This window comes from Balaenoptera physalus (genome assembly GCF_965194825.1).
Source record: "Balaenoptera physalus genome assembly, chromosome: 3".
NCBI lineage: Eukaryota > Metazoa > Chordata > Mammalia > Artiodactyla > Balaenopteridae > Balaenoptera > Balaenoptera physalus.
This window is the reverse complement of record NC_138890.1, coordinates 107,148,418-107,164,835: the sequence shown is the minus strand read 5'-3', so window position 1 is coordinate 107,164,835 and position 16,418 is coordinate 107,148,418. Positions and strand designations below refer to the sequence as shown.

At 34.6% G+C, this 16,418-nt stretch overlaps 1 long non-coding RNA gene across 1 annotated transcript in view; it reads left to right on the top strand.

The window, feature by feature from the left end:
- LOC309659024 overlaps nucleotides 1-16,418 on the top strand; it is a 56,244-nt gene that overhangs the window by 17,672 nt on the left and 22,154 nt on the right. The window contains exon 2 of the long non-coding RNA XR_014262513.1: nucleotides 9,298-11,513. This is a non-coding gene — a long non-coding RNA (uncharacterized lncRNA). The remainder of the gene's footprint in view (nucleotides 1-9,297; nucleotides 11,514-16,418) is intronic.

Below are 16,418 nucleotides of genomic sequence, written 5' to 3'. Positions count from 1 at the left end.
TAAAAAGACCTATTTGCTTTCATCTAAAGTGCTCAATATTTCAAGGTTATTTGTATTTGCATTAAAATTTTTCCATGTTCTAATTTAAATTATTTAAATTGGCCTGAAATTAATTCTATTTGGAGTTAGGAAGTAACAGGAGGATTTTTTTAAAGGAATTAAATAACATTATTTTGCTTAATTATAATGTTTTCTTAAGGTTGGGCCATCTAACCCTCTTTCTAGCATGGCAGAGTTTGGGCTTCATATTTATGGAAGAAATAGGGTTGGGGGGAGAAGGATGTATATTTGGAATGGTGTTTGACAGGGGGAATGAACGCAGACACCAGAACAATTATATTACAATCCCATTGGGAATGCCAGCACCAAATTTAGCCAGACTGATGGGGTACTGTCTAGACGGTCCCTTTTGTGTATCAGCTGTTTTTTCCCTGCTTTATTGCACTGCCTGAATGTGTGAGTTGAACATGCATATGGATCCCAAACATAACCATTCCTGCAACCATACATTGCTGTTAAATTTTCTCTCATTTGGCTAAGAATCAAGGGCTGTGTATACTTACTATATTCCCTTTACAATATTTTGTAATTAAAATGCAGCTTCCAGAATTAGAGGTTTAACAAAGGTCATAAGACAAAGTAGAAAGTGCCTAGGCTGTTTTTTTATATGAAGGAAAAAAATGTACTAGGTAAACATTTCTGTCTTCTCAAACAGGTCCACCTCTTTTCTACAGAAGTAAAAGAAAGCCAGAAAGAAAAGAAATAGAACAATGAGTGGAAAGAGGCATAGTACATGTAAATTACCACCTTTCCTTTTGCAAAGGGCAAAGGATAGAAAGAAAGAATATTTATTAAATGTTTACAGTGTAATTAATGGCAGTGTGTGTGGTTTTCCTTTTTTTTTTTTCTTTCCCTCTCTTTATTCGGTAAACCAAATAGAGTTCAGTAATCAGGGTTCTTGAGAGGTCTTAGAAGTAGATTCCCAAACTCTTAAATAAATGCTTACAAGATTGCTGTTCTGTTATTGGTCAGGTAGGAAATCCCAGAGACATTTCACATCTGGGCAACTGTCAGAATTTTGTTTTGTTTGTCAAGATAGTGCAGGAAGGCTAGGACTTAGTTATATGTGATTACAGTATCCACACAAAACATTCAGTGTTCAAAGGAGCAGAAATGCACCCCTAAATATGATGCACACTCCACGGGTGATAGGTACTAAGGTTGGATGCCTTTGCTAACAACCAAGAATTTGAAACAAGCACAAATTAATTATTCAAATTAGAAAGTGAGAAATAGAAAGACACATTAATGCTAATGAAAGTAGGTATCAGATCTACCTCTGTCTATGAAAGGTTTATCAAAAATTTTTGTCACCAAGAATGAAAAGGTATAAGAAATTGGAATTCCGCAAAATGTAAAACATCATAAATATAATTCTTGCCTTGTAGTGGTAGCCCAAATGAATCCACTGTTTCAGGAAAGAGAATCCCATGTTTCACAGCACATTAATAACTTTTATTAATATGTACACACAAACTATTTGGAGCAGGAATTCTACTTTCCATTTGCTGAATTTTGTGTGTGTGTGTGTGTGTGTGTGCCTTAACAAAAAGGAAAATGGTAAAAATGTTTTGCCCTTAAGGAAAATAAAATAAAAGTTAAAGTTAGCGATAGAAAAAAATATTTTTAATAGTTATATGGTTTGGGGCACTAAATTTTGTCTGTAACTAACTAATGGAGTTTTAAAATAATAATTTTCCATGCTTTACCACTGGAATTCAGTAACTACCACGTCCTATGGGCAATGAAGATGTTGTCCATCTTTTGAGGATTGGGTATTGAAGAGAAGGCTGGAGGAAAGAGAAAGTAATTTTGTTCCCAATTTTACTGAACAAGATAAGACTAGAAGTGATCTGTTTTTTGGCTTGAAACATCAGATCACAAATCAACAACCATAAGATATTATTGGGGACATAAGGTTGGGGAAATTTCCAGGTTGGAAGAAGGTATGAGACTTGAACAACTGACATTAAACATGATGACCTTGAGTAGGCACTTGTAGGCATTGATATTAAAAACCTCTGAGATATAACTTTGGCATGACAGAAAAAAATTCAACCAAAGGCAGGGACAGAGAGCAAGAGAAACCAAGACTGAGAAATAAGAAAGCAAGAGAAAAATGGTGGGAAGGGGGGTGCGGGGAGTGGTGCTTGGGGGTGGGTGTTAGGCAGGAGTGGTGAGTGAGAAAGAAAGAGAGAGAGAGAAGAGAATGAATATTCTAAGCATTGTTTTAATCTAAAACAGAGATGCTTCCAGGAGAATGAATTTCAATGGAGCTGAGCCAAAAATAATTATAGAGATTTTCTTGTTTTGTTTTGTGAATGAAGAGCATCTCTTTTCTCTGGGGATGCGAGAGTGAGAAAGGACCAGAGCCAAGAGATTGAAGTGATGCCCCTCTGCCCCTTTACTTCCACACAGCGCAGTAGCGGACCTTTCTTTCTTCCCCTTTCCAAAAGCTATTGGCACCAAACTGTGCTAGGAAGAGAGGGAAGTGGCAGCAGCCCTCCAACCTAGCTGGATTTTCTATTCTTACAATAGCTTGTTTACTTTGATAAGGCTGAAGTATTGAAATTGGATGCAAGATTGGGTTGGGGGGGGCAGGGATACATATTTTAGGTTCTAGAGATAAAATTGAGCTATTTACAACTATGAATATTCCCCTGTTAGAGATACTTGAAACTTCCTTTGGGGTTTGTTTTACCAATTACATTTGTTGTCTTGTTTTTCATTATCAACAGCAGGCTACTAAAGGAAATAAAGTACTCTCTCAATTTTCTTCCATTTTCTCAGTGATGTAAAATCTTTATCTTGGAACCTTTTTCACAGGGAAAAAAAAATTGTCGTTTGTTAAAATATCTAAGCTATGACTGGATTTTTGTGAAAGCGATATAATATACCCCTCACGAAAGCAGAAATAGAAAGCTTTATACTAATTTGAAACACAGTATTGGGGGAGAAACTCACTAACATTAACAGATTTTGGGGAGGAAGTAATCATAAACAACTCAGAATTAATACCTAAAGACTATTGATTTTCTTAAGTTAAATTGACTTACATACAATTCACACCATTAAGTACCGTCTGAACCTGAATATTCTCTCCAAATCTCTTGTTTTAAGTGTTGTGCCATGTTAAGGACCCTGTTGTCATTTTTTATCATTCATAGATAGAAGGTAGTTCTACAAGTAGGCTTCAGGTATTTTATTTTTGTATTACTTGAATTTTAAAATATATATATATATTTCAGAAACCTAAGAACCATTTCCTTTCCTCTACATGGTATGTCACTTTTTTAAACAAAAGTGAAAATTAACTTTTGTTTTTATAAACATTTGACCTGCTAAGTTTAACAATGTAGTTATCCAATAGAAGAACAGCATAGAGTCATAAGCTTAATGGGTTAACACGAAAATGACCTTCGTACACATTTAAAACAAGGAAACCTATGTTACATTAGCAGTCAAGATTATCTATTGGCTTAAGCATAAACATCTTCGAAAGTAGCAAAAATACATCTAATTTCCTTTAAAACTTTCACATATTAAAATTCTTCCTGTTTCTCTGTCAAAAAACTATTAAAATGTACAGTAGTTGGCAGTAAAGTTGTATGATTCTATTATGTAGTTAAGTTTTTAAAAAATTTTCTTAAAGATGGAAAATGTCTTCATGTACATGGGACTTTATTTAGGGATTTTTAAAACATGTTTTAAATGTCACTGTGAATATACTGTGTAAATCTATGAATATGAGTTTTATGAATCCACATTTAATTTAATTAATCATATTGATTCACTTGACATTTTTCTCCTCCTGCATCTCCCCTCCCCTCTTTTTCCATCACTCTATTAAAAGCAGTTCATTCACAGGGCTAGACTAATTATTGAAGCAGATTTTACAGAATAAAACTGACAATGGTTTTAGAAGAACTTTTAAAAGCATTCAACTTAGATTTTGTTAAAAGTGGTTAAAATGAGTATTTAAGAATTCAAAGTACTTAATCATGCTAATCTTAACATTACATTTAAAACCCAATCCCCAAATGAGAGATCAACTTTTTTAAAAGAGCAATTATTAATATTAAATAACCAGAATAATCACTAATATATTCTAAGCTGAAATAAGTATATGAGATTAGCAATAAATATTTATTTTTCCAAGTTTTAAAAGAAAACTTTACCTCTTTTAAAATAAAATAATTTGCAAAATAGGAAAATATTTAGAAATATTTAATGTCTATTAAAAACCCAATGTACACAATTTGAGTATTTATGCTTATGCTGCATCATTAAAATTGTTGAGGGAAACTATTAGTCTACCAAAACATTTAAAATATAGTAGATAATAATTTATTATTAACAGTAGTGAAATATATCACATCAACATATGTATTTGTTAATACTATCAAGCTCTAGAATGGATTAGGAAATGAGGAGATAGATAAAGATAGATTTACAATTAATAAATGCCCCAAAGATATTACCAATGGCAAGGTCTATATTTTACAAGAGTATATAGATATATGTATACAGATATGCTAGATGTAGATATATTTGTCCTTTGTTTGTATTGGTCATCATATTAAAAAATGGATTTTTAAGGGTTCTATCTTGACCAAATATCTCGGTCAGAAAAGTTACATTTTACTTGAACCCAACCATAGAAATTGCCCCAAAGGATGTCTCGTTGGTTTGTTCTTTTCATTTTTAGTGGTATAGAGGCCAGTTTGCAACTGTGGGGCTGGGGACAGGGGACAAAGCAGCAAGAAGCAATTGAAAGGATTAGTATGGAAACTTCCTCAAGCTTCACAGGCGTGTTTGCTGGTCACAGATGCCATTAAGGTGTATAGATAAGATATATTTAATATTAAGACTTTAAAAAGAGCCTTCACACTCCTGAAAATTCGCAGGCAAAGCTGAGCCTCTTTCTTTAGCCCATATACTTTATTACGTTGGCCCAGGAATCCTGGCTAAAGATAGTTTCACACAGCTCACATGCTTGGGTTTTGTCACTTCATGTCATAACCTCCACATTACTTAAAATATAGTTTTAAAATGTATTAAACAGAAATGCTGATATAAGCCTAAATGTAGCTGTACTTGCTGTTTCTGCTCTAAGTTCATTCATGGTGGTGGATTTAGTTAAAGGGCCCAGAACAGCCATGCTTAACTGTAAGGAAACAAAATCCTCTTGGCTTCAATGGGGGCTAGGTCTATGTCAGGGCAGAGGGAACTCACTGTAGATATCTGAGATAAATACCTTCTGCAAAAATGTACACATCTCACTGGTGTCCTATATCATGTAAAGAAAAGTATGCTGCGTTACAAACAAAGCCCTGTTAGCTTTTTTTGCCTAAACTAAATGCTATTTTATATATCTTAGACACAGATAATATGCAGTAACATTTATGATAGTAATAGCTGACTCCAAATAAGAACTGCTAGTGATCCTAGGTGTCTCCTGAATCATAATCAAGGACTGGCTGGTAAGCATTAAGTGACAATAAAGGGTATTCTTGCTAAAATATTAGATGAATTAATAATAGAGAAAATGGTTACTTTGACAGAAAAGTCAACAGAAAATAGCAGTAATAATATGTGCCTTGTATAGGAGCATAGTGTATTACATCCAGTGTGCAATGTGCTCTTATAAAAAAAAGTATGGTACCTCTTCTGGATGATACAGCTGCATTAGGAGATTTTATAGAATGGCTTATTTTCCAGAGCACAACATTTAGCCTTTCCACATGCTTTTTTGGTAGAATTTCTCCTCCCAGTTAAAAACTGGTTTTCATCACACAACTGCATAATTATTTTTCTGCAACTAGCGATAATTACTTGTTTTGTGTATCTCTACTAGAGTGACTCAGTGTTTGCTGTTCCACCTCATAAAATGCATCTGTATTAGAGGCGTGTGAAAAGGAGTATTGACCTTATATAATATATTGCTATATTGGTAGGGGCACACAGCTCTAATTCTTTGTAAAAGGCACAAAAGTCTATATTGCTTTGAGTTTTCCTTTTTGAATGCTATGTGAGTTTTCTGACTAAAGCATAAAACTGGAGGTAACTGAAGACAAGAAACCTCACAACATGGAAATTACTCAGTACACAAAGAAACTCCCTCTCAGATAGATGTACAATGGGTGACTGAATAAAAAAGGCTGTTGGAGGGATGTGTTTATAGTGGCATCATAAAAAACTCTGGAATCACTGTTAGTGAGATTTGTCACACCAAAAAATCAAACACAGATTTCAGATCATTCAAGAATATCTAATCATTTTCTGTCACTCACAAAGCTCTCCACAAAAAATTAAAAGAAGGAAAATTAAGCAGAGCCCCTCCTGCCAGCCTTCTTTTATCTTACAGCAGTCCTCCTCTTTCTCTATTTTCCTTCCAACTCTTGTTTGTGGTTCTCCTTTCTTTCAAGTTCTCTTTAATCCTTGCTTTCCCATGTCCCTCTTTAGTCTTATTCATCAGTGATGCCAATAAAAATAAACAGTCTATTTAAAACAAATGAGTCAGTGCCAAAAAAAATACGTGATTGGTGTGTGCCTTATTTTTTAATTTTATCTTTCAGTGAAACTACACCTGTGGCATTCTCTTACTTAAAGTTTTTATAACTTTAAAAACAAAACACAAAGAAAAGAGCAGAGAGCCAAAGTACTCTTTAATGTCTCTGGGTTTATTTATAAATATATGTAACGTTAAATGCAGTGAAATCCTTGTGAGACTACTTTTGTGCTTACTGATCCCAGGGTGCAGAAGGAATTAGCTTATCCAGGAAAACTCAGAGTCATAATTAGTCTTGTGAATTATAATAATCAGGTTTCATCCTACATTTCTTTCTCATGTGGTACTTCCAGTGGGAGTTCTGCATGAAAAAGGACTACAGGATTGGGCATTAATAATGGCATACCTGTGAAATATGAGTATATTCCTATAGTGCCAATGAATGAAATTAGTATACTGCCCCATTTTTGTCCTATACCCTTCAACCAAATGAAAAAATAACTTCAAGAGATTTTTCAAATTTCAAAAAATTCCATTCTTAGTTTTTTAAAATACTTCTTAAAATTATAAAATAAAAATGGAAGTTTTTTCCCCGATGATATATATCTCTCACTCTTTGTTATAGATATAAGGCTATAATTAATTTTTATTAAAAAAAGGTTAACAATGCTTAAGTTTTACATAATTTCCTCCAACAAATAGAAACAAAAGAACAAGTAGGGAAAGAATCAATGAAACTCAGCAGAAAGCTATATTTATTCTCAAAGCTCTCAGATCAGCCATTTTCACTAATTTGATTACTCAGGTCAATCAAACACCTTGCTGACTGATGGAGATGATCAATTTCTTTAATATATAGACCCAGCCTAAATTAAACAAAAGAAGTGTAATAGCTTACCAATCCTGAGATGTTGATGTTTTGTCATTTGTGAAACAGAAATACTTCTTTCAAAATTTACACTATGATGAACTGCTAATTAGGCTTAGAAGAGTATGAATGCAATGAAGAGACAGAATGCAATCATAACTGTACATCTATCTAAAGCCCAAACCTGCATAGCTCTAATAACCCTAAAAATTTATACAATTGTCCATCAACAGGTAAATGAATATACAAACTGTAGTATATTCAAATAATGGAATACTACTCAGCAATACAAAAAACGAACCATTGGTACATTTTACAACATGGAAGAATCTCAATAAAATAATGCTGAGTGAAAGGAGCAAGACCAAAATCATTTATATAATAGTCTAGGAAATTCAGACTAATGTATAGTGACAGAAAACAGATCAGTAGTTGCCTAGGGCAAGGATCAGGAGGCAGGAATTACAGAAGCATGAGGAAACTTTTGGGGGTGATGGATATGTTTGTTGTCTTGATGGTGGTGATGGTTTTTACAGGTGAATACACATGGGCAAACTTTAAAAAATATACAGTTACATATGAACAGTGTGTTATATATCAATTTTACTTCACTAAAGCTGTTAACAATAAATGGACCAATTAGAATGGATATAGGAATCAATCAGAATGGATGCTAGACATTATCAAAAAAAAAAAAAAATTCAGACAGTGGGTTTCAGAATTCTCTACGTAATTGGGACCATGTGCAGTTGACCATAAAGATTTTGGGGACTGAGAATGTCCTCTTCATCTCCTTGCTGATGTTTATGATCCCTGGTTTAATTCAAAATAATTTTCCACTTTTTCCTGTTAAAAATCGATATAGTCCTGAATGAGGTGAACACCACAAATTTTAGATTTTGTCTCTACCAGTGCTACAAACCATGTGACTTAGGGCAGGTGACTAAACCAACATCAGAATACTTCCAGACAATTGTTCAAGGTAGAGGTAAAATGAAAAATACTTCTTTCTAAAGAAAATAGGATCCATCCAGCAAACATTTCCATTTAACAATTGTGTGTTTTGTCATAAAATCTCCAAAGGTTTTCTCTTCCCTTTATTACTGTGTGTGATAAAAATGGAGTAAGGAGGTAAATGGGGGGATACTGTTAGCAAAATAACAAAATTACCTGAATATATTTGTCTCAAGTAGATCTCACTATGTGAGCTGATTGATTTCAATTTGCTACAGCAAAAAATTTATTAAAATACATAATAAGGGGCAAAATCACCATATTGCAACTCTATTCTGGAATAGAGGATGACTGAGTCACCTGTCAAGGTGCCTTGTACAGTATAGAGTAAAGGACTGAGATAACTCCAGGTTGTTATTTTTATTGTTCTATTTTTATTACAGTGAATATTATGTTTATTTACTTACAACTAAATTTCTAGGTGCATAACTTGAGTTAGATCAGTGCCCATATCAGGGACGAAGGAAAAATAGCCCTACATAATTTTTAAGAACCTCAGGAACTGAGCTAAAAGTCAATAAATGTATGGCAAAAAGACTGGAAGCAAATTGAATATATGTGCAAATTGACATTTTACTAAAAGAACATGCTTAAAACTTTAGGTTTATCAAACATATGTCAATGAAATTGAAACTGAAATCTATTCAGCAAGTAGAATGTATTACTGAAAGCAGAAATACACGTGTTTTACAGGACCTGAAATGCAAACGTTTTTCCATCTTGTCATATTATGATTTATTATTCTGATTTTAGAGATATAATATTAAAAATGTGTTAATGAAGACATTTCTATTTAGAGTCTTAGGTACATTTTAGTTTTTAACAATGTCCATCTTTTTGCCAGGGTCAATCCTCACGCTGCATGGTTGGGTTTCTGAAATAAGATTTGCAGAAAGAAAAATGTGCCATTGATCTTGGACATAAATTTATAACTTATGTTGGTATGTAGCTAACTCCTGAATTTTAAACCTATATATAATAGCTATGGTTATGATTTTTTTTCTGGGTACTTTTTCAAAATGGAAAAAAAAATTAAAGTTCAACTTTGTACTTTTCCATGTCTCCTATTTTTCTTTTTCGTGTATTCTTTCCTCCCTCTTTCGTTCTCTGCTCTCACTTCATTATTTAGCCAATGATTTTTTTTCTGCTGTTGCTACTGTCAGTCAGTGACCAAGACCTTGTCTTAACCCTGAAGATGCAGTTGCTTTAGGCAAGTCCCCTCACTATTTCTTGACTGTGTTTAGGGTTAAAGAGCTCTTTAGGTACAACGTTAACTATCTCTCTTTCTACAGTGTCTGTGAGATTATTTTCTTTTGTTACCTCTTAGTACAAAATGTTAGCTTTAACCAGGACCAGTTCAGTGATAAAGGAATTGGAAAGGTTTTGAAGAGGCCCCACCACAGCCTCCCTCCACCTGATTTCTCATGTTCCATGTAATCTAATGAGATGAATACACCTCCTTCCCCTTCAGACTGTTGGGAAAGGGATCTAAATCAAGCTGTTTAGAAGCCAATACCTAGACAGCAAACCCATACCTAGGTTCCTGGAACTGGGAACTCTTGCTGGAAAAGCACGAAGGATCTTTTGATATTGAGATGAAGATCGCTGAAAAAGCTGATTTCTTCTCTGTGTGGAATCATCTCTTGGTGTTCAGCTGTGACTTCCTCTGGTTGAGATGCTCAATCAACTTCTCATCCGGGCCACACTCCTTACCTGAAGGGAGATTTAATTTGGCGTCATATTTATGATACTTCCAGATGTCTGTTTTTTATCTATATATCTTGGCAAAAATCTACCCTACCCATCTCATTGGATTTTCTTCAGGGTCCAGTGTTATAATATATATTAAATCCTTTGCAAACTATGAAGTATGATTAAAATGTAAGACAGTTTTCCTGGAGACAACAGAACACTAGAAACTGATATGGTATAGCAATATCAGCCAGACACATATTGGTTAATTCAGACCCTTCATTTTTTTAGGTCCTGACACAGCCACCCTGCTTGTGCGATACTCTTTTTTTAGTTCACAGGAAATCAGATCATTAGTAAGGTCAACCAGCTGTTCCTTGAGATGTTTCGCCATGTAGTCTGGAGGAAATATTGCAAGAGTTTGTCGGCATTGAACCATTTGGACATGGGTAGTCTCATCAGAAAAAAGAATCTTGTCTTCTCAAAGGACATGTGACAAATGTTTATGGACAAGCCATGTAACTGATAGCTTTATCAAGGTCTACCCTCTGTTAACTTCCCACATGCCCACTCTCCTGCAACTTAAAGACCCTCCTTTTTCTCTTATTGATCCATTAACATAAGTAATTACAATTAGAATGGATTTATTAACTAATGGCTATTATAATCATTATGAATTACTCTTCACTATATAGCATTTCATATAATCCATTCCATAACTCCTCATCTTTTAAAAGATAGCATTCAGAGCTACCCCTGAGGACAATGGAACCCACAAAATCAGTTAGAGGCTATAGTTAGAAAAAAGAGATAAAAATATTCAGCACTTCAAAATGAAGAGCTAAACAGACCTTGCAAATCTCCATGTTTATTTTACGTGCATTAGGTTTCATTAAATTGGAAAAATCAATACAATTTCCAAATTACACTTCATTCATTGCTTTTATCTATCAACTATCCAAGGAATATGATCTCAAATTTTTATTTATATAGATCTGTAACATTTGGATAGACAGTGAAAAATTTTACCTGCTTTCACTAAAATTTTTACAAAATACAAAATCAAGAGACGGTAATTTTTAAACCTAGAACATGAGAATTACTTGTAAGAAAATAATATTGATTGGAAAACAAAATATTACTTCAATCGATGTCCAAGGAAAGTTATTGGAGTATTTTAGAAAATCCCAAATTCCATGTATTTATTTTACCTAAAATGACATCCTTTGCTATATACATTATTTATCTGTAACTAATTCTTTTTACAGGTTGTTTAATATTCTATCCAAAGATCAACATATCATGTCAACACTTTCTCTAATATGATGGCAAGTGGCAGGAACAAATTGTACAGAATCCTCTTTCAAAGTAAGCAAAATTAAACTATGGAGAAGCCTGATGTAGCCCAAGCAGGAATTATGAGCAGAGACAGATAGATATGGGTTAAAGGCAAAATTCTTTGCCTTAAGAGATCCTAGAACGAAGCTGAGGTAGAGGAGATACAAAAGACATATAATTAGACATAAATGTTACTTTTACCCTCAAATAACTAACTCAGTTATTCTCTTCTACTGACCATTTATGGCTCAATTCACTAATCTCCTAATCTGATACACAGTTGAAACGTTTTACCCCCACTTCTTGAGACCATGTATCTCAAGAAAGATACTACATGACAACTTTTAAGATGCCATTGTACAAGAACCAGCAAGTATGCATCTGGTCCATTAAAAATGGCCTGTGTACAAAATAAGATATTCTGCAGAATCCTATAAACCCTGCTACTGCTGCCCCCTGGTTTCTATCTGTCTGTTACCTTGGTTTGTTTCAATAGTCGCTGATCCTTGGTTCTTGTTCTTACCTCAGTGCTTGGCATTTCCTGTATGACTCCTGGTAATCGTATTTAGCTACTCTTCATCACCCCCCTGAACCTAATGTCCGCTTGTTCTTTACTGGTACTCTCACTGCCTTCTTCCTGCATATGTCTTTTCCTTCTTTCCATTGGAAAAATATAGTGTGATAAGCAATGCACATGAGAAGATTACTACCTGCCTGACACATAGTAGGCTCTCAATAGTGTGCTGAATGAATGACCAGAGGAAGGCATCTCCAGCAAACTGCAGTCTTGCTGTACCAGTCCATGTCATGCATGGTCTGACAGCTATGTCAAGCGTCTTCTTTTCCCTATGTAAGCATACGTACTTGGTCAATTCAGGAAAATAAACAGTTTATTTTAATATGTACTTGTCCACCTGGAAGGCCAATTAGGAAACTGCTGCATAAAATAGTCAAAAGATTATGAGATTCAGAACTAAGATGGTAGCAGGAGTGTGAAAACATGATGGGTTTAAGAGCTACTGAAGAGATAGAATTAACAGGATTTGATGACTGAATTGAATAATAGAGCTAAGGCAGAGGGAAAAGCCATGGATCATGCCTTAATTTTGGCTCAAGAAATGGAGGTAATCATGAACACATTTCTTGAAATGGGAAACACAGGAGGAAAAGCAGATTTGGGGTAGTGAGATGTGATGAATTCAGTTTCTAATAACCGAATTATAAGCGTGTTCCTAAGACATCTAAGTTGTCATGTCCAGTGTGCAGATAAATTTAGGGTCTGCAGATCAGGCAAGAAATCTAGCTTGAGGATACATGTTAGAGAATAGAGTATTTTAAAAAGACTAAGTGATCTTAAAAAAAAAAAGTCAGGAAGTCACTAGGATAAGGACTGAAACCCACCGGGTTTACCACAGAGGCTGTTGATGAATATGGCTGGTAGAGTTTTAATTAAATGGTGGAACATAAGCCAGACTTTGGAGGACAGAGGAGTGAATGCAAAGTGAGGGACAGGAATGTCTTAGCCTTACAATGAAGACAGCTGGTTTTTTATCTCAGTCAGGACTAAGAACCAGAATTACATACATATTTTCTAAAAAAATTTAAAATGAAGTCTTCTACCCCTCTTCCACATCTATTCTCTATTCTTTCTTCTAGGTGTCTCTGCTGAGGCAGTTTATTTTAAAGAGATAATGTATATAAAATACGTAGCACAAAGTGTAACATAGTAAATACTCCAGGGATATAACTACAGGCATTCGTAATTATCTGAATGTAAGCTACTTCTGAAAAACATGTGGGAAGGCAAATTTGTGTGTAGCAAAAGCAAATATTTAATTATTTTAAATGGGAATAATAATAATAATGCATTCTTAGTACATGTAGAAAACCCACCAGTTCCTCTAAACATCATTAACATACTTAAACATGTATATAATAATCTACTAAGGATTTATGCATTATAAAAACCACATAATACTTGCTTACTTAACATTTAATGAGCACATTAGTGAATGTGTTGGTGTGGATCACAGATAGTATCAGGTACATATTGCATTTTCATTCTACACCACAATGAATATGTGTTCTAATGTAAATAGACAAGAAGATAATATGGAAAAATACATATTGAATGCAATTAACAAAATAAAATAAACAAATGAGGCCATTTTTAAAAAAATGGTTACTTTCCAGAGTGAGGTTTAGTGATGTGGGAGACGTTTTCACTTAATAATGCATAACACCTTCAAAACAGGCAAACACGAAGCGCTGTCTTATTCAGAGAATAGCTGAGATGTGAATGCAGCATACTCTGCACCCTCTTGTACACTCTCTGGAAATTACATGGAGATTCATTATAACAAACAGATTCAAACACTAAATTTGGGGTGAATATTTTTTAAAGTCGCTATCACTACTGTTAGTATTATGTGGACCTATGGTGTAACTCAAGAGTGCTATTGTTATGGGATATGAGCCAAGAAGAGCAGTGGTTCTTAACTGGGAGTGAATTCTCCTCCCAGGAGACATTTGGCAATGTCTAGGGACATATTTGGTGGTCACAAAATATGTGGTCCAGGATGGTCCACAAATCAAAAGGTTAAGAGATGCTGTTAAACATCCTACAATGCACAGAACAGACCCCCACAACAAAAATAATCCAGCCCCAAATGTCAATAGAGCTAAGGTTGAGAAACGCTGAAGGAGAGAAAAAGAGTGAAATCAAACCAATATTTCAGAGGAAACCTCAACTGGAAGAAGCAACAGATCAAATATTGCAAAATCAGAAGTTAGAACGAATTGATGTTATTAGCTTGGGGAACTGTAAAGTGGATCTTTTCATCAACAGTGCTAATAAATACAAGAAAGGGAGCTACTTTGGGAAGGGATTATGTGGAAGAATATTAAGTTTAGTTTTTACTATGTCACACTTCAGGTATGGATGGAACATCCAAATGCATGAGGTAATTTTAATGAGTGCAGGGGTTTTGTCTAAATTTTCTGGTTAACTTTTTTGTAAAGCATTTAGATACTCTTCGGGTTATAAGTCAACTAACACATTTGAGCTCTAACTCTGTGTCATATATCAACGTTTTTCACATGCAATGTTGCTTGATCTTTAAGGAATTACTGGAGAATGATATTACCACCCCATTTTATGGATGAGAGAAATGAAGCTTAGAAATGTTAAGTGACTAAGGTCATACAGCTACTAAATCATTGTGCTAGGATTGAAATCAATGTCTTTGAACCCTAAGTCCTGGGCTTTTGGCTAAAAAATAGTTCTCTTTTGATGCTCATGCATGCTCCAGTTATTTCAGACAATCCCCTACAACCACACTTTACTGAGCTTTATAAGCAACTTCCCTCAGCTACAAAACACACACACACACACCCACACACTTTTTAAATTACAGTTTTTCTTTTTTCTGTTCTATGTCAATGTAGAAGTTTAGAAAACATAAAAAAAAGCATAAGTCAAGAAGATAAAAATTATCATTAATTCCACCACCTTGAAGTAACTACTACTAAATAACTTTCAGTTAGTGATTTGAATTTTTACTGTATTTCTTTTGCTGTTTTTCTCTGCTGATGGTTATGCTGATGTACAGTGATATTTCTAAAATGAATCATGAAGAATTAGAAAGAGGAGATGAAGGGAGTGATGGTAATAAGCTAGAGAATTAGCTCTCAAATTCATAAAGAAGAAACTGGGGTGAGGTGAGGGTGGGGAAAGAATGGGGACAGGGTAATTTCCAGAACCTTTTTTTGCTCAAGGAGTACTAGGAACTTAATAAATCTTAGTTCATCTGTCATCTCTATGCTCTGCTAATGACAAGATTAAATTGAAGCTACACTCTCCTGAGTGCTTATCATTTGCAAATGCAGTACTAAGAGCTTTACTCACATTATCTCATCTTATCCCTGCAGCAACCTTGAGTAGGATATTATTATTTCCAACTTAGAGAAGAAACTTAGGCTTAAAAAAGTTTAAAAAACTTGCCAGGTTCCACATCTGGTTAATGGAGAAGTGAGGCTTCAAAAGCAAATGTGTCTGGCCACGGAGGCAGTGTTCTTCCTCTTTGCTAGGTTGCCTCCTCTCTCTGAAGAAAATGAGGTGTGGAAAGTATAGAATTCAGGAAAGTGATGGCAGAGCTGAAGGAGATCTTGGGATCTCGGACAGAATACTTTTTCATGGTTACTAGCTCCGACTTCCTTTTCTTTTCCATTTGCAGGAGTGGGTTGATATTTGGCCTCTGAAATATGGTTCTAAGCTTGAGTCACCAGATGCTTTTTATTTGATTTCATTGGAAAAATACAGTGTGATAAGGAATGCACATGAGAAGATTACTACCTGCCTGACACATAGTAGGCTCTCAATAGTGTGCTGATTGAATGACCAGAGGAAGGCAACTCCAGCAAACTGAAGATCATTTTTCTGGAGCAACTTTAATAATAAGCTGAGCCAAACTCCTATTGAAGTTTACCACTTATTTATTTAGAAGTGCCAAATATCAACAGGTGTTGGCTGATTGAAATTACTATTCCCTGCTACCTTTCGAAAAATCGACCACTGCTCTTGGAAAAAAGAATATCAGAGTTTAAAATTGTGTGATTACAAATGATCATATTTTGGCTCAAATTTAAAATAAATAAATATATTCCTTTGGTTTTGACAACATGTTTGGAAAACATAGTCTTTGGCTTTGAGTTTTAGGTTGTAGGATGGAGCTGCTGTGGAAAAGTAAATCATAGTTTAGGTGTATTTTCCCAGCTAGTCCTCTGGGTTAGGAATATTCTGCTCATCTGTGGAAACATGACCTCCCAGTGAAGTGCCATGCAAATCATTGGTTTCACATGAAAGCCTATATTAGTCTAGTCACTCACAGGCATCTTTAAACATAACTGTTGGGTAATAGTCTATGTTTATTGTTA